General features: G+C 42.9%; 1 protein-coding gene across 6 annotated transcripts in view; it reads right to left on the minus strand.

Moving 5' to 3' along the window:
* Nucleotides 1-21,212, minus strand: part of LOC128886307 (neuroligin-4, X-linked) — a 328,018-nt gene that overhangs the window by 144,521 nt on the left and 162,285 nt on the right. Inside the window, exon 1 of one of the 6 annotated variants that reach the window (XM_054141024.1) lies at nt 9,666-9,742. The exons of the other annotated variants lie outside the window; for them this stretch is intronic. The gene's annotated coding sequence lies outside the window, so the exon portion shown is untranslated. Of the gene's footprint in view, nt 1-9,665; nt 9,743-21,212 lie in introns of those variants that run through there. 6 annotated transcript variants of the gene reach the window in all.

Below are 21,212 nucleotides of genomic sequence, written 5' to 3' on the forward strand. Positions count from 1 at the left end.
AAGAGGATAGACGGAATTAAATCGCACTATCGCTCTAGGGAATGATCTAGATCGGCGAGATCCTCAATTTATCGACAGGTCGGTTAAATACACGAGAATCGCCGCTAACACCGCCCTATTTGTCGAGAGCCTTCGCAAACTTCTTCTTCGAAGCATCCCCTTTTCTGGAGAAGTCGCGACCTCTGGGGTGGAACGAAGGGGGTGGGTTGTTTCAAAAGGTCCAGACGTCTCGGGAGCGTTAGATTATGCCGAGTACTCGTCATGCATAACTCACTCGAGGGGCACGGGGTGGGGGTAACTTTTAATTTCCATAAACCCATTTCCCGCACTCATAAAATCCTCCCCTTTCGCCTCTGAAGCATTCGTGAAGACGATCAACGCAACCGGGGATAAAAATTCAAATTTCGCCCGTTATCTACCCGCGATTATGGCGTTATTAATGTTTTTCGTCGACCTGGCTCGCCGTCTTAATTCACAGGGCGAGGGAAAAGTCTGAAAATATCTTGGCCATGGTTTGCGAGGGTTGGCCATGATGATACGAGGGCGAATGACCCTGAAAAATAATATTGATCGAGTTAATAACTGTTCTTGTAGATTTAATTCTATTTTCTGGTTATGTTCACCTAAGTTATCTTGATGTTATTGAATATTTTTAAATGAAATTGTATTGGCCTATGGGTTGGTCACGAATTCCAATGTAATCCATGAAAATATTGATGTGATCAGTTCAAAGATTAGTAACAAAGAATATTGTATTAAAAGTAGGGATAGTCCATCGATCGCGGGAGTGGATCAGAACCTACCCTTTAAGAGACTCCCAACCTCCACTCTTCCACGCTACGGCCGAGGGTAATCTTTTAACGCGCCTCTAAATACTTTTCGTTCCCGACTTCCACCCCCATCCGCGAAATCTTTCTTCGGGTAGGCAATAGGCATGAAACCGGCTGGCAAATTTTTTCCACGGAGCTTCCGAGGGGTTGGCTTTATGTCTGAGACCCGGGTGGGGGAGTGTATCAGTTTTTAATTAACGCCGCGAGGGTCTTTTTGGAGATTCCTCGAACGACTAGCTCCGCTTCTTCCTCGATATTATGGATTAGCCAGAAACTTCTTATTGCGATATTTTAAGAGAAACCATGGAGCATGAGAGTGCAGTTTATACGTAATCAATTATAAGAATTACGTGAATTGGCCTGCGGATAAATTGAAATTAGGCTAGGAGATGGATTCTTTGAGTAAGAAAAATTTCTTTTTATAGTATCCCTCGCGAAATAAAATTTCTACAATAATAATAATAAATCATAATACTCGAAGGATGCCATAATCCGATAAATATTCTTCACAGGCAATTACACAGCCTAGAGCACCGCAACGTCTGCTTATGGAACTATGAACCATTTTATCGTATTCCCGCGATCACGGTTGGTTGATCACGTTAATTCAGACCACAATTGGTGCTTTGCAATGTCCTCGAAACTTTCTGCCCTGTTTCACACAGTCCCAAGATCAACGTATCGATGTTTACGTTAAAAATCGCGTTCCAGATCGGCGAGTACAGCGGCTGGGGTACACGGGCACATACCTAAATCTCGATACTGAGTCAGTTACGGTCGACCGCCGGACTAGGAAACGCTCTTTGGGTATCGACAAAATCGTTAGTCCCGCCGTGATCCGATTTACGACGCAACAAATCTCTGCCTCCGTACTCGCGGACGTTCCAGAGCTTTCCCGTTGATCTACTTCCATGCCACGTTATTGCCGTTCGCTGGTCGGTAACGAGGAAACGTCGGGACGTCAAGCGTCGGGACGCTCGTGCGCCTTCGCCACTTTTACAGGGATGACGCGCTGGTCAATTTTTCGTCCCACGATTGGCTCGAATTTTTCTCTCCCAATCGATGGGATCTGGGTATATTTACGGTAATCTGTTTCACCGGCATTGAAGTGGAATCATTTGGAATTTACGCGTGTAGGATGGACAATTGCGAAATTGATGAAGATAATTTCTGTAATTTGTGCAATTGGGGATAGCTATTAGGATCTTTAGACTTGGGTAGTTATTGGGTGGAGTGTGAGTAACGAGGAGATTTGTATTTTGAGGGATGGGAGCATGAGAGGATCAATGAAGAGAAACCAAAGCGAGGCTTGGTGAAATTAAGAATTCTTTCTTCAATTGATATTATATTTAAAGCATGTGAGTGACTAGTCCACTGGGGTGATTTTAGAAGAAAGGGATTCTTAATAAGTTCCTTTTTTTTCTGAATAATCTATTTTTTGTTCCCTTTGTGTGCGATGCACTTCTTCGTCTTTGGAGTCTTTAGAATACAAAGGAAGTGGAATTTCGAGGATCCATTAGGCTAACGTCGATTAAGTATTTCTTAAAACTCCGACTTACGGAACTATCTCTAAACTTGTTCCGTAAATTGTTTTCTTTGGGGCCAGCGAAAACTTTCGGCTATCGAAACACTTGTAAAACTGAAGCAGCTACTTCGAAGTTCGAAGGCAATATTCGACAAATTTCACCGTCTCCCTTCCCAGCGTGGACTGAGAATGGTCGGCGACTTCACACCGTGTTATCGAGAGACAAAAGTAACCGCGCGGAAGGAACCAGTAAAATGGTACCTCCGTTTTTGTCTTTGTCGTCCCCGACGTTTCCTTTCGAATCCTTTGTCTTCGCGACCGCGAGCTTCTCGCGCTCATTGTCTTTCCACGCTTCTCCTGAGCTTGGATACTCGCAGTCGCGTTCTTGCACCTGACTCTCGGTCCCCGAACTCGCCACTTCCGGTTTCGCGCTGTTCCTCTTTGTTTCGCATTGTCCCGCAGCAGAAACGTTTCCATTCCGAGTATTTGCTCGCTCGGAATGATCCGCAAATGGAAACACAAAAATGGTCCAGCTTCTTAACTTGTTAACCACGCGGGGTAGAATGAAGTTGCTTGTGAAAATTAAAGGCTCGAGTAGTCACAAATACTGGGCGAATTAGTTTTCAGCTGGGGAATAGCCTTGTTCGAATAATAAATTTCTTTGGGACTTTTGTAGAAGGCTAAGGATTTTGTAAATACCTTTGAGAACTTTAAAGTTAGAGTTGACTGGATTCTCGTGACTTACCTGTAACAGAAAATAAAATTACATTAGTGAAGGATAACTTTAGTGTCAGGTACATAGATGAGGGATATCTGATGTTTTAATATCGAATTAAGTAGATATGAATTAGCACATCTTAAATTCATTCACCCTCCCAAAAATTCCTAAGAATAAAAATTTGTCTACGTTTCACAACTGCCTTGTAAACACTGCATTTAATTTAAAATTCTCAAAGCTCCTCAAGATTCCACGTCGTCGACCCTGGAAAGTCCGAATCGATGACATTCCACAGCCGCAGCCTGACCAACAGCGACGATAGCAGTCTGTGAACTTCCTCGCGCAACTCTGAACAGATTTAAACCAATCTGGCCAGGCTTAAGTGGAAAGAAGGCGAGGTTATCTCGTTCACCCCAGGATCCACTCGACCCCGTCTCGACCTCGGTGCCAAAACTGGCGGTATAAAGCTCGAAGACACCTCTCTCGCGGTGGACAAAGATTTAAGCGAACATTAGCCGGCAAAGTGTCTCGGGGTAATAGGTTAACAGTAACGAAGAGATATCTGCGAATCGGTGCGAAGAGAGCAAGGACAAAGGATAGGAGGGTGGGTTACGTCAGTTGGAAAAAGTTTCTTCATAAAACGCGCCACGTCTTCGTCGAGCATTCCTTAAATCGTTCGACCACGGTCGTAGCGCGGTCTGGGTTGTATCTCAACGTTAAGTCGAAATCAGTGTTTAGTGCTTTTAAATCAGGCTCGAAGCTTCGGTCGTTTCGCCACAGGTCTCTTTTACTCTGGTCGCAGACAGTCGACCGCGCTCGTTACTCGTCTTTATTATTCTTTATTCCGAGTGGACCCGGTGCTTTTTCACCTGCCACTGCCCCCATTTCTCTTCCTGCTGACCCATCGCCACCGAAACCATTCTCCGCAGGCTTCCTTACCTTTGTCTAGCACCTCTGCGAGTTTCAACCTCCTCTGGGTCATTGAATTCTCTTCGGGGATTTCAGTGAGCTGGAATAACTTCTCGTGCTTGGAAGAGGAGAAAAAATTGTCTTGGGGGATCTTTGGAGGGAAATATTTAGAGTTGGAGGCGGCGAAAGTCTGAGAGTGTAAAAACGATTTTTAGAGAGTCTAAGCTACCGATTGCGAGTGTGAAGTAGTTAAACCTGTATAGAGTCAGACGCGTGGTGATCTGAGGGGCTGAGTTATCGTTGACTTGCGCTACTTTCGCTGCTTTCATCACCGCTACTATCGCTGATGCTTTGATAGATATTTTTGTCTTGTGTCGAGGACAGTTATTTTATTTCATACCTTTATATTAGAATGCTCGAGGGAACACTTTTCAATCTTCCTTTACGTTTATTATCCCCAATCAATTTACATCCATTTTTCCTAATTCACCAAAAAATAATGCTCAGGATGCGTCAAAGAGTATCGCCGCGCAATCGCCCGCCTTAATTTCAAAAGCATCCCCTAACGAGAAGCTCCAACCAGCATGCATGGTATGTGAGGATCGAGTAGGTACCAACGAAGTGGCAATTCGATTACGCGAGAGCTCACGATTCGCGTCGCCTGGCGCATTTAAATGAAGTCCACCGTCGCTGGCAGCTTCTCTCAGGCTGAGTTCTCATTTCGCGGCAGCGACACCGGTCGTCGCTCGCGTTTATTATTCTTTTCTCGGCCCGACGCGTCTCCATGCGACTCCCAAGCCCTCCTTTCAAGCCTGTTCTTTCGTTCGCGTGGCTTTTTAACGTCCACGCGTTCCCAACCTCCACCCCGCGTACCGCGGGTAGTCTTCACGGCCGATACGAACAAATGGATCTTTGTTCTCGGCGAGTTTCAGCGCGTCGTTTCGTTTCAACGGGCAAACGCGCGTCGAGCTGCCTGGAAGAAGCGCGTTTCGCCCTTCCGCGTCGAGGCGTTTGTTTCCTCGACAATTTTTGCCGGTGTTCGTTAGCAAATTGCGCATCGAGACAAACGACACGACGTTCCCGTCATCCAACTGCGAGTTCTTTCGTCGGGCAGCAGAAATAATCGCGCAATCGGACGCAACGCGCGTTACTGATTGTCGGGCACGGAAATCGTCGCGCTTCGATAATTGGATGAAGAAGTTTTTCACGTTGCCACGTTCGGGGTAGCGATTTAGCGATCGGAAATACGACTAACGTGATTCATTCCTAACGAACCATTCAAAGGTTCCCGTGAAAGGGAACAGCGGAAGTAAAGACGAGGAACGAGGAGCGAGCAAGGAGCTGCTTATTTCGCATGGCGGAGTCTAGGAGTCTTCTGTTTTGGGAAGATTTTTGGTCGATGTATGCGTGGACTTAACACGTTTGTGGTCACAAAACGTGGAAGGAAATAACAGAATAGGAATTTTAATTTTAATGGGAAGTTGTATATAGTATGGAATGTATCTAAGGGACTTATTAAGGAATAATTTTTTACCTTACCACTGAGGAATTCTAATTTTTGTTGCAAGTCTTCACGAAGCTTGGAATTGTAAAGCTTGAAAGTGGCGTCATATTTTAAACCAGCGCAGTTGCCTCCTTTCAGTCGATATTTAAAATTTAATTTAAGGATTCGAAAGCTGTGTTGTGCGTTCGAAATCGTTGGAATAATGCGATTCCAGCGAAGTGTTCGGGAACGCCGAAGGGAAGAGTCCTGCCTGCAGCCCGCGCGATACAGTAGCGCAAAACAATTATTCCGGGCGCACAATAAACAATTGTGCCCGGTAATCGAAGTGGGCGATACATGTGAAAGCTCGTCCTGGATAAAGCTAGCTTCGAATAACTGGGAGTCGTCGACCCCGGTGCCGATTGTTCGCCGCGTGTATCTCAGAATTAAAAACAAACTGGAGGAAAAGGGAACACTGTATGGAACGCGCGACACAAAAGGGACGTTGCGCATAGTTGCGAAAAATATTTTTTTTCAGCGTTGGAACGATTACGCGATACAGCAATTTGGGTGGAAAATCGCCACTGTACGAGGCAGAAAAACCATCCGACTTTTTGGACAGTTTTGGGAAGCTTTTTGTATCGAGGAAATTTATGTATATTTATATTTTAAATGGATTGATAAAGTTTTATTTAGATTTCAAAATACCGTTGAGGATAGTTATTTGCACAGTCTCTGTTTTAAATTCATGTAGTGTTTTTCTAAATAGAGGAACATCATTTTATCGCAAAAATATATGAACCAAAATGTATCAAAGTATCTCTGATTTTTGAGGTGGATTATTCCACGAGATATATTCTTTTAATAACACGGTACGATTCAGTCACATAATATTTAAATAAATATACAGTGACAGGAGTATTTTCGTTACAATGCACATACGTGTCGCGCGTATCAACAATAAAAATTCCAAAGGTAAACGAAAACACATAAAAAGAATCAATAAGCACGCGTGAATTGGCTGGTGTGTACATTCAATTTAACGCGAACAGCCAACGAATTAATTAGTTCGCCACGCGCCATCGCGACGAGGAGCACAGGAAAAAGGATTGTTCACCGGTGGGAGCACAAAAGCTACGCGTCGCGTAGTCGTGCAAACATTTTTTCTAGCGTCGAAACAATTACCCAACGCCGATACGGCAATTTGCGTGGCAAGCGGCGATTGTTGGCGGCGATTACACAAAAGTAGCCCGTTTCGCGATACACCGTTATTGTTCGTATTTATTCGTGCAACGAGCGCCGCGTGTTTCTCTTGTAAGCCGCTGCGGCCCATCGCTAAGGGGTGGCTCGCTCCTGGTATGAATTAATTAGACGCGACGCACGGGCAAACATGGAGGGGGAGAGAAAACAGAGCGCGATAACGGCTCGCGTTATTTAATTCCTGAACGGGAACATATGCAATTCCGCATTATTCGTTGCTAACTTCGTTTCGTCGTATCCGCGGTCTGCTTGAATATGCAAGAAACGAAACATTGCCTAGGATGAAACTTATACACGACTTTAATATTCTATAAGGTAGTTCGCTTTGTCGCGTCGATCGTCGTCGTGACATACAGGGAGGTTCACAAGGGAGGCTTTACGAGTAGGAATATTCAGAAAGTTTCGTGCTTGGGGAGTTTGAGTTATTTTTAGGGGGTTTCGTAGCATAGTTCCAGGGGGTGGAATTACCTTTTGATCGAAATTCAGATCTGTACATCCTTTTTATAAATGTGAACAACTCTTGTCTTTCAAACTCTTATTCTACGTAAAGTCACCACTTACAATACCCATTTACAAACATTTTCGACCTTGAAAACAATCAAGCAATTATTGCAAGATTTATTATCCAACTCAAATTGCCCCTCTTTACCAGAAAAAAAATAAAACCTACACACCACAACAAGGTAAATCCATTTACTCTATTTCCGAAATTAATTTCCTCATCGACTGCCGGTGTTCCGCATAATTCGTGAGGTAGCTGCCATAATTACTCGGTACAATTTCACCGTTAGAAATTACGAAGACGCTGCGAAGTCGGATCCCGGTTTTCTGGGTCCCTTCCGACTGGTCATTAATTAAGAGGCTCACGTCCAATTAGTCCCACGCAGCTCGGGGCTGCAGGAATTTCCCACGGCTTTCGGTGTTTCGTTGGAAAGGCACATCGTGGCTCGTAAAGTAGACCACCGACCGGATATACGGTAACGCGTTCACGCTGGAGCTATTTCGATAAAGCTTGTCCTCGGCCGGTTAGGCACGTTCGCGTGATCGTGTATTGCATTAGGCTTATCGACGCTGTACCTCATTCTTCGAGCGATTCCCAGCGTACATTATGATTTCGCTTCCTTAAGCTTTCGGATAAGGTACAAATATAGACCGTGGAAGCGATTACTTGCGGTAAACGTCCGTGATATCCTCGGAGAATTGATCGAGAGCCTGGTGAATCTTGGGAAGCAGGCTGCTATAGTTAAATTGTTGAGTTCAGAATATTCTGGAGCGAGATATATTTTACGAATTATTAATGGTAGTCTTTTTCAGTTTTATATATTTATTTCTACAGAATTTTATTAAAAGAGCGTTATTATATTTGCTCAAAATTTATGCGGGGGTTGTTTATAAGAATTTTGCTTCTAGTCGTGTTAACATTGTATAATCCTTTAAGAGTGCTCCAGCTTGGAAAGTATCAAGTGTGTCCAAAGTGTCGGAAGCGCTGAGAGCGTTGAATGTATTAAAAGTATAAGTAGCCGCTAATGGCCTCCAAGTTACCGAAACTATAAATATCCACTAAAGATGTTAAAGTCCACCACCGAGTTAAAATAAAAGAAGACTCGAGGATCCTTTTAGCAGGTAATTTGTGTTAGGAATTCAGAATACGTTTCTTTCATTGAAATAAGACGCTGAGCCTTTCTATTTAAAACATTTTGTACAATTTTCCTAAGTAAACACAGCCCCTTGCAACACAGCCCCTGAAAATGTCTTATTTTATACCTCGGAAGCCCCCCTCGTTCTTTTTAACAGTTGCGAAAATTTGAATAAAATTCATGCGATAGAGGGTTAACAGGTCAGAGCTGGAACTCGAGTCGAGTTATCGTTAATTAACATTTTCGACGTTTCCCGGTTACAATCGCGAAGGCACTAAATCCAAGAGTTTCGCACTGACCCGATTCTATTATATTAAATCGCAAGTTTCCGTTGCATATTTTACAAGGATGACGCGCAACGACAGGGGTAAGTTATGGAATTATCGAGCACCCCGAAACGCTCCCTCTGGCTAAGTGTCCAGGAAGTGTTTGCAGTTCCATTCCGTAATGGAGATTAGGCAGTCGTTTGGTATTGTTCCAAACAATCCCTATGACGTCTGTCCCCCTCGCGATTCTAACAACGATCATCGCCGTTTATCTGCACTGCGACACCGTTTTCCTTTTTGGGAGGTGACCCGTGGGAAAATTAGTCTACCGCGTGTTCCATTTTGTTCCCACGGAATAACGTAAATCCAGTCTAAACTCGAATCGAAGTGTCCGAGACGCTCCTCTTTAATTTTTATTTCGAGGCACGTTGACGACATTGAACGAATGGCTGGTCCCGAGACACGAACGCTCATGCTAATTAGAGAGGATGCCGGAGTTGATGCTCCTTTTGTTTATGCACGTTGAAACGAGTTTCGAATGCTCCGGACGAATATCGCGGGACTTTAAATGAAATACAACTGGTCGCGAGGGAAACAGGTTTTTTGAGCGCAAAAAAAAAGGTGGCAGGTGACTTTTTTATTCGCTATTTTATTCACGTTAATTGGCAAACGCGAGCGTTGCGTGTTTTATTCCGTTGAGGAGATAACGCGATTTCGTCTCGCGTTGCTTTTCTCGGATATTTCGTCGGGTCGCGATTGCGAACGAATTTGTTGGCTGCTGTTCTGCGCTTTAATTAATTGTTGCGTACAGATGTTCTGAAAATTTATATATCATGTCGTGGGCAGAGAAGTGAAACAAGACGGTCTTAAAATAATCAAAATCTCTACACTCTTGACTCTCTTGGCAAGCTGCAAGCAAAAGTATCGAAGTCTCATCAGTAGTTAGGAACGAAAACGCGTTAAGTTTCGCCAACGGTTTCGAGACGGAAGACTCAGCGAAATGGCTCGTATCGCGATAGAACATCTTCGATAATTACCATAATTACCCAGCAATTAGGATCCAGTCATAGCAGAAGACCACAATGCGGGGAAGATTATGGAAACGATTAGTATCCATCCTCCGATGACGTCATCCATCAAGGATTACAATAGACGACGGGCGTCAGGTGTCGATGTACGCCTGGGAACCTATGAGGGACAATGTATCCGATAAATAGTGATAGGCGTTATCTAGCACGGTGATCTCTATTCTTCCTTCGCCTGATCGGTAGACAGAGGATTTCGAATATTGGTAAAAGTCTCGTTCGATTCTCTCGATAGGTGTAACTTCATCAAATGTGTAACTGAAAAAATCTTTGCATACAGAAAGTAGCTTGTCTAGCAGTTTTGTAGTAGTATAATTTAGAACTAACTTCAACTTAGAACCAGTTGTAATACACGATACTGTCATCAATGCTTATTGATAGCAAAGTAAGTAGAAACAGTCAATAATGGTCACGCATGGTTAAACGAGTGCCCCACATATTTGCAAAATGTATTTCCCCCGAAACAAAGCCCCGTATTGAAAAGTTTTATTCTATATGTCTCGTTCGATTCTTCATGCAAAACCAAACTGTTGTTCGTACAGTCAGTGAACGAGCATCGTGTATATTTTTGAAGCTTCGAAGTTACAGGCTTTTGAGAGTAAACTGCCATAAAAAAGGAATAAAACACATGGAAAATGGAAAATAGTGAATCGTTGAGGCCGTCAACCTCAAAACGGATACAATCACTTTATACTGCCAGTATTTGGACACTCAATATATACGTTTTTAAGCCAAAAATCGACAGCATTGCGTTCGCGTCCTCTTGTCAGTAAACCATTAAAACGACAAAAAGGCAAATAAAATGTATAAAAAATTGAAAACTGTATTGAAAATTGTAACAATTGTTACCACCTTGTTTCATCAGATAGGAGGGGTGTAGCCAGAGTTCTCTGACAGTGAACTCCCCCAAACCAAAAGGCTTGAAAACACAGCTCTTTAATCTTCTAGAATTATTAATTTTGCGTTGAAATTAATTCTTCATTGAACTCCACCCCCTCTCTCCTCTCACACGATCTCTAGACACCCAATCCCTAACCCGTTTCCCCATTGAAAATCGAACTTGGCGTTTCATTGAATTTCGTTTCTTAGCACTGCTGAACGAAACCCCCTCCCAACTCGAAAACGTTTAATTAATCCGTCGGGGAAAAGAAAGGGAAGGGAAAAGATCGCCGGGATGGAGGAAACGGAGTACAGAGACTACGCGTTCACAATGGCCGCGCGGGGGTACGTTTCTCGCAGCAAAGGCTGCTTTAATACCGACCTTTCTTCGGCTCGTAATTCACAAATTCCAATTAGCAGGCCAGCCAAGAGCCAGCCAGCGGCCCGAGGTGCATTAACCCTGGAGTACGTGCTCGCCCTGCGTTCCGATGGTCGTTGCCAGGCTTTCTTCCGCGAGCTCTCCCGCATTACCACGGTGTAAGGAAGTTTCGAACTTCCGATGCGGAAATTGCCACCGTAAGAATGGCCTTTTACCAACCGGATCGTCTTCCCTCTTGGGGGTTTATCGATGCTCTAAAAGAAACGCGCTTCCGGGATTTAGGGCTGCCTCGCAACAGGTTCCTCGAGGGTTGCGATCCAGCCTGCGTTCAATTTGGCCGATGCGATTTTGATTTAAACGGAATTAGATGCGCGTACTCACCTATGTTCTTTGAAAATATTTTTTAGCTGTTGGAGGTGGAGAAAATAATTTCTTGACTTTCTTTTTGACCTGTATAGATGTTCAAATATTTACCGAGGCAAGATTTCAGGATGAATATTAGATTCAACTAGAACTTGTACAGAAACAATCTGCAGCCCGATGCACTCCTGATTAGAATCAAATTTCACAGATTTAACATATTCACGAACGCATCCTAATTACAGGTGTTGCATACGAATCACGCCTGGTGTAAACAAATCGAGCGAACGTTCGTCACGATTTGCAATTCCCCAAGCACGGAATAACATTCTCGTTCTGCAGGCTGATTTCAGAAGTTCGATGAAATAATAATCTCTGTCTTCCGGTCTCCTTGGAGCGAGAACTTCTCGATTCGTATTCTTGTGGTGAATTAATTATGTGCCTCGGTTTTCCTTGCGTTAATTAAAAATAAGAAGCGGAGGGTTCGGGACCGAAAATGAAACTTTTCGTTAGAGAAAATAAAATTTACCTCGTTTTGAAATATTGCTTCCATCTCGACCGCGATTTCGACGAAGAAAAAAAAAAAGTGAAATAGAACAACTGAAATTCCACTGGAAACGAGGGGAGGGGGTAGATTTTATCGTTGGGCGATTCGTGGAATCTTTGGGGTGTGTTTCTTTCATATCCGGGTATTATTTGACGGAAAAAGGAAAGAGGTGAAAAAAGAGGAAGCGGAGAAGAACCACTGGAATCGCCACAACGGCGCGAGCAAGAAGGATCTCATTAAACCGATCGGGAATCAAGAGGTGGAATGCTTTGATATCTCTGTCCTCTTTTTCCTTTGTCCTGGGTCAATACGAAAGATGTGCTCCAAGTTATGTTTCATCTCGTTCTTTACATTCCCCGTCCTCCTTTTCTTCGATCTCGAGCTACAACCTTTATTTCTGCTTCTGACATCGAGGAAACCCTTGTATTTGTTCGTGGGTGTTCTGCAAATTTGTTGGGACCAGAAACGTGAAATTTTTTGTTGAACATTTGGATCTCTGGCGAGTAAAATCTTGACGCTTTCGATTAGAAAGAGCCTTTCCATGTAGTCGAATAATTATTCTAAGGTATGAGGAGTTGTACTTTTACTTTGACAATATATTTCATTAAAACTTTCTAGTCAAACAAAACATGGCTCTCTTGTGCATACAATTGTAGACGTAATCCTTTCACGTGGAAATGCGAGTCAGCTTTTGTGTATCTCTTGTCATCGTTTCCATTGGCACGTTGTTTTACTTTACCTGCCCCGCATTTTGAAAGATCAACTAATTAACGAAATTGAATTCGTGTTAGAAAAGAATATCCACGTTGCGTGACGCACCCCACTGTGCATGGATTTTGCTAATTTTACTTCGAATATTTTCTGTTGCACGTCGCTACGAGGACACATCAGCGTCGTGCTTATCGCAAATCCTCCAGAGCTTAAAAATGCTTTATTCTCACGTAAATCTCCTAAAATAGCTTCTTTCATCTTCTTCATTGCAAATCCAATATTGTTGATAAAATTGTGCCCAAGAACATTAACGATCCACGTAATTTTAAGCAACTGTTATAATGGCTAAGAAGAAAAGTAGAATAAATAATAAATATTAATTTTACAATAGCCACAGGTATGGTTAACTCGTTCTGCTTTGATCACCATCAGATTTGATTTTCTTATGTACGTCCAGGCGACGAGACCTCGGCCTAATCGATAGTTACCTATTAACGCGTCAAGGGATCGAGGTTTACCCTTACTTTGACCAGCTATGCTGACCGGAAACTGCATTTCCAATAATTTGCATCTAGCTCAGCTAAGACGAGGTTCATGTTTGCGTCGTTATAGCTTGAATTTAGCGACGTGAATTGATTTTCTCGTTTCATGTTGTTGGGGTTGCTCGTTGAACCAGTTTACCAGTGCGTTTCGCGTTCAATCACGGGGAAGGGTGAATGGGCGTTAATAGGTGGTCGATTGAGGATACAATTACGTGAATAATGTAATATACCGTTATCTGGTGCGTTGTTTAGGCATTCTTCCACTCGCGTGCATTAGTTATGAGCACCGTTTCATTGTTTGGAAATCTTTTGGGAATTTCTGTTGTTTAAGTTGCTATTCGATGCTTTTTAAATTATTAGTTGAGGGATACATGCAGGGGCTGAGTAATCGTAAAGTTTTTCACTTGAATCTGTTCCTTACTGCCTTCTGCTTACTCTAGAGTATCTTTATTGGTGTTTCTAATGCTGACTGAATTGTGTTTGACTAAAACACAAACGCTGGAAGCATTCAACGTCCACATTGACTCTGCTTGTCCAGCAGCGAGTTATCTGATTAATTATCTAAAATACCAAGTACCGCACGCTTCGAATTTCCTCTTGGAGTCGATCGTCCGTCGCCTCCGTCGCAGTGTTTCGCAACGGATACATTAATCGTGTACCCGGCGAAACAGCACACGGTCAAAGCCCTGCACTGCAGGAGCACTCGATTCGAGCTCCCACTGCCGCGAGGTTTCGGTGACGCGGACGAAGATTAAATGGCACGTATTGAACGCGAATCTTTCCGCTTGGAGTCGGGGAATAGTCGTTACAATGGACTGTACAGGGCTTACAGCGATCTGCTCCTTGCCGCGCGACCCACGTCGAACAACAGAGCTTCCCGCCCCGGAGGGTCGCGAAACTCGAAAGTTGTTTGACTGGAAACCGATTCCTCGCGGAGCATTGATCGAATCTGCCGAACGTGACGTCGTGAATTGAATTAAACTTTGGGGCACGGGAGTAGACCAATGGCCAACGAAATGATAAGCAAAGGGAGGGAGGTGCAAGGTTTTACATTTTATTCTGATAAAACGCGAGGAAAGCGCGACGAGCAGCGTGAAATATTTCAATGTAGCATCAAGATTTATATTTCTATCTAAGCAGAAAGAGATGGAATTATTCCTCATCTTTTTTTGGTTTATTTCATGGGTCCTGGAATAATCTAATCAACGCCAACAAAGGATTCTACTTGAACCGTAAATATATGCTGCTGATTCAAGAGCTCCCCAAACATTTCCCTTCGACTCATACGCACAATTCTATTAATAGTTTGATTAAAATCCCTCCCCGTGAAAATCCAGTCGCGAGTTGGAAGTCAACGGTGGAGTTCCCGTTAAGATTTAGCCAAACATTGCGTGAACGTTTCCGCAGCAGAAGTTTAAAGGGAAGCCAGAGTACCTTTCACAAGAGTCTGGTGAAATATTGAACACGTAATGGGAATCGCAGCATTTTACACGCGGCATACCGTGTGAAGTCCTGATCCGCTCGAAACACCCGCGTGGCCTCGGTTAACCGTTTAATTAATACTTAATTATAAGACACATTCCGGGTGGAAGCGGAGACGACGGTTGAGGTGCACGTTTCGCAGTTCCCGTCATCACCGGCAGGAAACTCCTTGCTGGGTAACCTTGTTCTACGTGGTCTAGAATCCTCAGTCATTACGAATATGCCGAGAGTTCAGCTGGAAACGGGCAAAGAGGACCCTGTCGCCGTCCAAGGATTCGTATTTACCTGAGAACTTCCACGAGTTTCCGCAAGGTTTAATTAACGATACGTCGAAACGAGACCGCGTGCTCGCGAATAATTTATGAAACGTAGAATTATTCTGACGCCCACAGGTCCCCCATGGACCTTGTTTCCTCTTGTTTCCACCCTCGGAAACGAGGGGAAATGATTTTTCCTGGTTCGAAGTCGTTTGAAAGTCGATGTTCCTTGGATGGATTTATTTCTTTAGTAACTGCATTAGTGAGTTAATAATATAAGTCGACTACGAACCGTGGATGAGGAAACTCCTTGAAAAAATTCTTTTCTTTAGCATAATATTTAATCCTTCGGAGGGAGAATAGTGGTTTTCCTCTGACACCTTTTTTTCTGTGACTTCCTGTGCCACCTCAAATGTAAATTTCATGGAAAGTGATATTCCATTCAGCATTGGTTCAATAATTATAATAATTTCGACCAAGGGGTCTTTATGTTCAAAACATCAACAGCTAAAACTACACAGTCGCCTTGATAAAGTGTGAAGGAGCCTGATTGCTCAAGGCACGTGGAATGCATTTGGGAAAAGGAGCAATTTGGAACAGTTCCCGTGCAAGGTGTGTGCCAGGGGAGGGTCGCAATATTTTACAGTTTCAATTTCGCTGTCCTTTGTTCCTATTTGTTGCGAATCCATAACCAAGCAGGGTTGTTCAAATATTTGCTACGTCGCTGTCGCGTGGCGTATATGTTGTTACATTTAATTAAAAATGTTTGAAAACGTAGACGAATGTGCGAGAATGGAACGGAAAGTTAAACGAGTGTTGTTGCGTTTAATTCCCTCTGTCTTGAGTGCGTGCATTAAATCGAACAGGGAATTCTTCGTGCGACGATACTTCGATATTGTATGAAACGTTTATCGAATTTTTGTTTAGCCGAGAGGATTTAAAAAAATGCTAGCAATACTCGGAAACATGTGTTATGAATTTTTACCACACCGATTTTCGACGTTGCGTGGACGAGTATTTCGCAGATAGCCGATAATATTTTATGATTTGAATGAATTTTACAAAAAAAGTGTATCGGGCATCGAGTGAGCCGAAGTAACAGTAGGAAATGAATATTTCGAAACTTTATTTAAATTCAGTTGATTTCGCTGCAAAAACATGACGTCCCGAAAATTAAATGGTTTTATGATTTCTGCGAATAATATTTCTTTATTAGCAGTTGACTTTCTATCCCGAAGCCAAGCGATACATAACAATTAAAATCGCGCTGCTGCGAAGCAGTGCCTGACGGGAAAATATGCGCGGCGAAAATCGTGGAAGTTTATATATTTTCGGTAATTATAGGGTGAATGTATTGTTAAATAACTGAACGTATGCTTCATATTTAAAAAAAAAATTGCTGTCTATAAACTGCTTGGATTTAAGACAGCACGCAAGCGAGCTCTTCGCTAGATCGCAGCCGGAACCCATGTCAACGTGGGGTCTTATTAAAAACGAAAGGGTTTGGGTTATTCAGAGGGAAATGCATCGCAGAACTGCAACGCTCTGCGAAGATTTTTAAATTTTCAGTGCGTAACCTGGTCGCGCCTCGTGAAAAATTTCCAGCCGTAGATCTTTTCCCACGCGAGGCTGTTCCATGCCAATAAACGAAATTCGAATAAATAGTAATGCGAAGTACGAATCCTCTATCCTTTATTTAATTGCAGCCCTCGAGTTATCAACGCGCTGCTAGATAAGCTACGACGTAACAAATTTGATTTCCGAAAGAAACGGATTTAAATTTCGCAACAGTTCCCTCATTCAAGATTCAAGTCGCGTGCTGTTCTCGAAAATCCAACCCCCCTCCCCTTTTCTCAACAAGTTGTTTTCCAGCTCGTTTCGACGTTTTTGCTAGTTGCTTTGTTATGCCTCAGATATTTTGCCTCAACGGGGCTCCAGGCTCGCTGTTTTTAACCCATTACCCGGCACGGCACCCGAGCAACAAAAACATTGCGAACGAACGGTATTTCAAGGCTCACTTCGGCTCGGATTAAGACTAAAGGACTTTCCCTTAATACTCGGTTAATTCGTCCTCTCGAGAATTCCTCGACGTTCGAGAAAACAGAATCGATCTTGCTTCGCTTTGATGTCGAATGGCTTCGTGCATTCAATGAGAAACTGCGAGAAAAAAATTCAAGAGCATTCTCTAATACGGTTCATGGAGGATTATTATGGTAGGTGAATAGATTAAGCATAGCATTAAAATGGGGAGTTGGTTTTGGATTGGGGAAGCAGTGGGATATCATTTCGAAATTTTTAAGGAGATAAATACCTTGAAAAGGATTGCCTGAAGCTTTCAGAGCCTCCACTATTACATTTAATAGACAGATTCAGGTTGAAATGAAAATATAAAACTTCACAGAAATGCTACATGCTTCTAAAAATATTTTTTATCATAATTATTATACTTATCAACTATATTTCATCGTTGTTCCAAAGCTTCTTCTACTCGAAAGCGCCAAAGCTCAATGCACGAGGTAGCCCGTAGGATGAGAGGAAGCGATATTGTCGGTTCTGGAGGCACCGTTTATAATTATTTTGTCGTCGAAATTTCGCTTGTTTCGCTCGAGATAATCGATATCGCGGAACGAATTGAAGCGCGACGTCGACGCAACGCGTTCTTGTTGCCTGCACGTGCTCGGTCGTTAATGAAACCGGGGAAAACAGAGAGGAAAAAATGTTCAGCACGCTTTTCCCGTTTCCCCGTTCGAACCACCGGGACGTTTGAATGACGAGTCGACGTGGCGTTTAATAAAAGTGACATCGCGAGAGGGGGGCGGGGGCGCCAGTGGAAACGGAACTGCTCGAAACACGACCGCCTGGTTGGTTTTTATTTAGAGGGGCTGAAGTGTTGTCGGTGGACGCTGGAAGGGCTGAATTCCAGGGCGCTTTCAAAGCCTTGTCATTGGCCGTTTTTAATTTTTTTTTCCACCTCTCTGATGCTCGAGGCGCAAGATTGGAACGGAAGTTTCTCGATTCCCACGGAAACGAGTTTACCATTCCACGAAACCCTAATCTGTTTACGGATAATATGTTTTGCGAGGGTTTCAGTTTTATTCTTGTCAGGAGCTTGAGGATTATTAAATGAATTTTACTTTAGGTCTCAGGAGTGATTCTCCAGAAAGACTTGGAATTTGACTTGTCTTTCATATCCAGAGCATTGAATGTTTCAAAATTCAAACCAATGGACATGTGTATTTATTTACATTCGTCTTCATTTTGTTTAACATCTAAGGAGTGACTTGTAAAATTGTCTACATCAACTTTCCTCGCCCTTGAATCGAAAAAAATCAGCATTCTACCTATCCTATCCCCCACGACGTATCTCCCCTCCAAAATTAATTCAAAGACCCTCAACATGACTCCAAAGACTCCAGCGAGTCTTCCTCGATAAATAACAAGCAGCTGCCACGCGTCGAGTAATTTTTGAGCAGTTCCCTCTCTTCGTGACGATTAATGATTTCGAATGGTGATATTGATGAACCGACGGAGGCACGTTTTCTGCGCGAGCAGCGTACAATCGCGAGGCCGATCGGCAGCTGCTTTTCACCGAGGCCAGCGATGATTAATATCGCGTCGATCTACTGACAGCCGAGTCCTTTCTCGACGATCCTTTGGTACCCTTCGTAAGTCGCGGGATCGTCGAAAAATATTTTTAAAACGGGGAGAAGCGAGAGGGAAAAATCGGACTCTCGATTTGCCGAGGGATTATCCAACGGTTTACTCCTGCGCTCGCAGGAAAATCCCTACGGGAAAGCGGATTTTCTGACACGCTAATGGCCGCCTCTGTGTGTTATTACACGTCTAATGGAATATCGGGCGGGGGTGAGCGGAGTGGTTTCGAATTTCTTCTGCGACATGACGGAAGGTAGTCTGGATTACGGTAAGAAGGAACCGCTCCAAAGGAAACCGACAATTCTTTCTTTACATAAAATATATATCTGAGATAAGCCTGGGGGAAGTGAAGGATTTTCTTGGTAATAGACCAAAGTCGGTAATTATTTTAGACGAGGAGTTCTTGAGATTTTGTAGATATTGCAAAAAAAAGAGGGTTTTAGATCATTATGGTTTCATAAATTTCACATGGGTTGTATGAAACGTCAATCAATTTTTCAATTCAGGGAAAATAGAACTTCCCAATCAGTCTTCACTGTATCGAAAAATTGATTGTTACTTTGGTCAACCTGTGTGAAATATGAGGACTTTCTTATTGAATAAAAGTGGTTACAAATATTCTATCCAACGAAATACTTCCATATGCATTAAAAATTTTTAATCCTACATTTATTCTTTCATCGTAAAATGAACACAGCCGCCATAACGAGCGCATGGCATAAAATTTAAATTCGAACGAAGGTGATATGCGTTCAGTGGACGGTGACACGTCGGTGTTAACAGTGAAGCATCGATGGCTTTGGGGAGCGTGTAACGAAAAACGAATCAGCGAGGAAGCCGCTGTTTTTTCCCCACCCGTTCCACCAAGAGTTACTCGCTGCTTTATCGATTTTCCGACAGACGGACGAAAGCTCGCCTCGCGATAAGCGAGAGAAAAATCGCTCTTCGCGCACATTCGGGACGAACAAAGTTCGGATGTTCGAACTGACGAGAAACGAAAGTACTAGATCCACACGGGGAAGACAGTGAATTACGGAATCACAACTAGTAATTTTCTTTACTGGTCAATAAATATTAAATATTGACCGTTAAAATGCTGATTATGTGTAGCATACTCTGTCCAATGATAGATACATATCACTTATCGAAGACTCAAGTGTTCTCCAGACAACTGAAAGTCCAATTAATACAATGCACATTTTTCTTGACAAGAATTCCAAAGTTTATCAACAGCCCGAGTACTTCTGGCATTTATTTTTTGCAACATCGACGCATTAGCGAACGAATATCGAACCTGAAAAAACTACCCCTGGGACATAATTTCAGACGTTCCGCTGATACGTTGAAGTTTCGTATCGGAATAAAAATTGGAACCACTCGTCGCAAGTTTTTGCGAATTGCACCGAGGGTTTGTTAAAGACAAACACGAGTTCGTTTAATATTCCAAAGACGCGTGGAATGTTTGTTTTTTCCCGGCGGCGTGTTTGTATTCAGTTTCAACGGTACACTGTCTTCGCTGGCGCAGAGCGTAACTTGAATTTTATTTCCGGTCGCAGAACTTCTTATTGGGGTTCGAGGAGTCGAAATTTTAGATTAAAGTTGACGAGTCTGGAGTGCTTCGACATTGTCTCCGCAAAGCATTCAGCATTGAAAAGACAAGTAATTATATATCACCGCGGCGACGTGGGAGGGTATTACTTAACTTTAAACAGGCGACTCGTACTGCCAGCTTTTGAACTTCTTTCGTGGAACAAGGGAAGCTTACCTTGCATTTTGAACTCGCCCGTAGTAATTACTCGGAAGTTTCTGCAGCTCTTTCTGAATCGACGAGATTTTACTTTTAAAAACGAGAACTCGCTTCGAACCAAAGACAATCGGAATTGAACCGTGCCATTGGTAGCGAAACGGTTCGACAAATCGAATTTAACTGGTGAAAGAGTGTCCATCGAGCTGATTGGGTCATTATTGGAATCAATTCAAGTTATAAGGTATAATATTGGCATAGTTGAAGAACTATCGGGCTGGTTTCTTCTCAATTTTTAACAGTGTTCGAATAGGAAGAAAATTATATTTATCGAGACCTAGGGTTTAATTACCTTTTATTGCATTAAATTATGACCAAGAAAATCAAAAGTTGTTAAACACTTATATAAATATAATTTCCTGGCGGAGTTAAGCAGGTGAAATAATCACCATCATCATCGGCCAACAGAAAGCCAAAGCCAGTGTCCACAAACCGTGTTGAGGGCGCATCAACGCGGCATTTGCTATTTGAGTTTCACTTGGATAGTTCCAATTCTACTTTGGACAGGAGTTAAAGTAATTATTTGTACACGCTCGACTCACTTGCCACGGTTGTTCCACGACATTAGCATGGTACTTTATTCCTGAGAAGACATCATGGAGAACTTTTCCACATTCTTATATCTATCGGCTGTAATTCCTAAAAATTAATTCCTGGCAATAGCTAAATCAATTGATGCGAGATACAATGATATAACGACATAAAGACGTGATATACAACAACGATATAAGAACAAATGTTACGCTATAAGATTATAAAAAACATACAAGTGCTCCACGTTTTAGGTCCACGCATATATTTTCCACTTTCTCAGATTTACTTCACCGATACTCCGCCACTTTCGAAGACATGGCGACGAGTAGACTTATTCCGTTGGCTGGGAG

The sequence above is a fragment of the Hylaeus anthracinus genome, unplaced genomic scaffold (assembly GCF_026225885.1).
Source record: "Hylaeus anthracinus isolate JK02 unplaced genomic scaffold, UHH_iyHylAnth1.0_haploid 11982, whole genome shotgun sequence".
NCBI classification, from domain to species: Eukaryota; Metazoa; Arthropoda; class Insecta; order Hymenoptera; family Colletidae; genus Hylaeus; species Hylaeus anthracinus.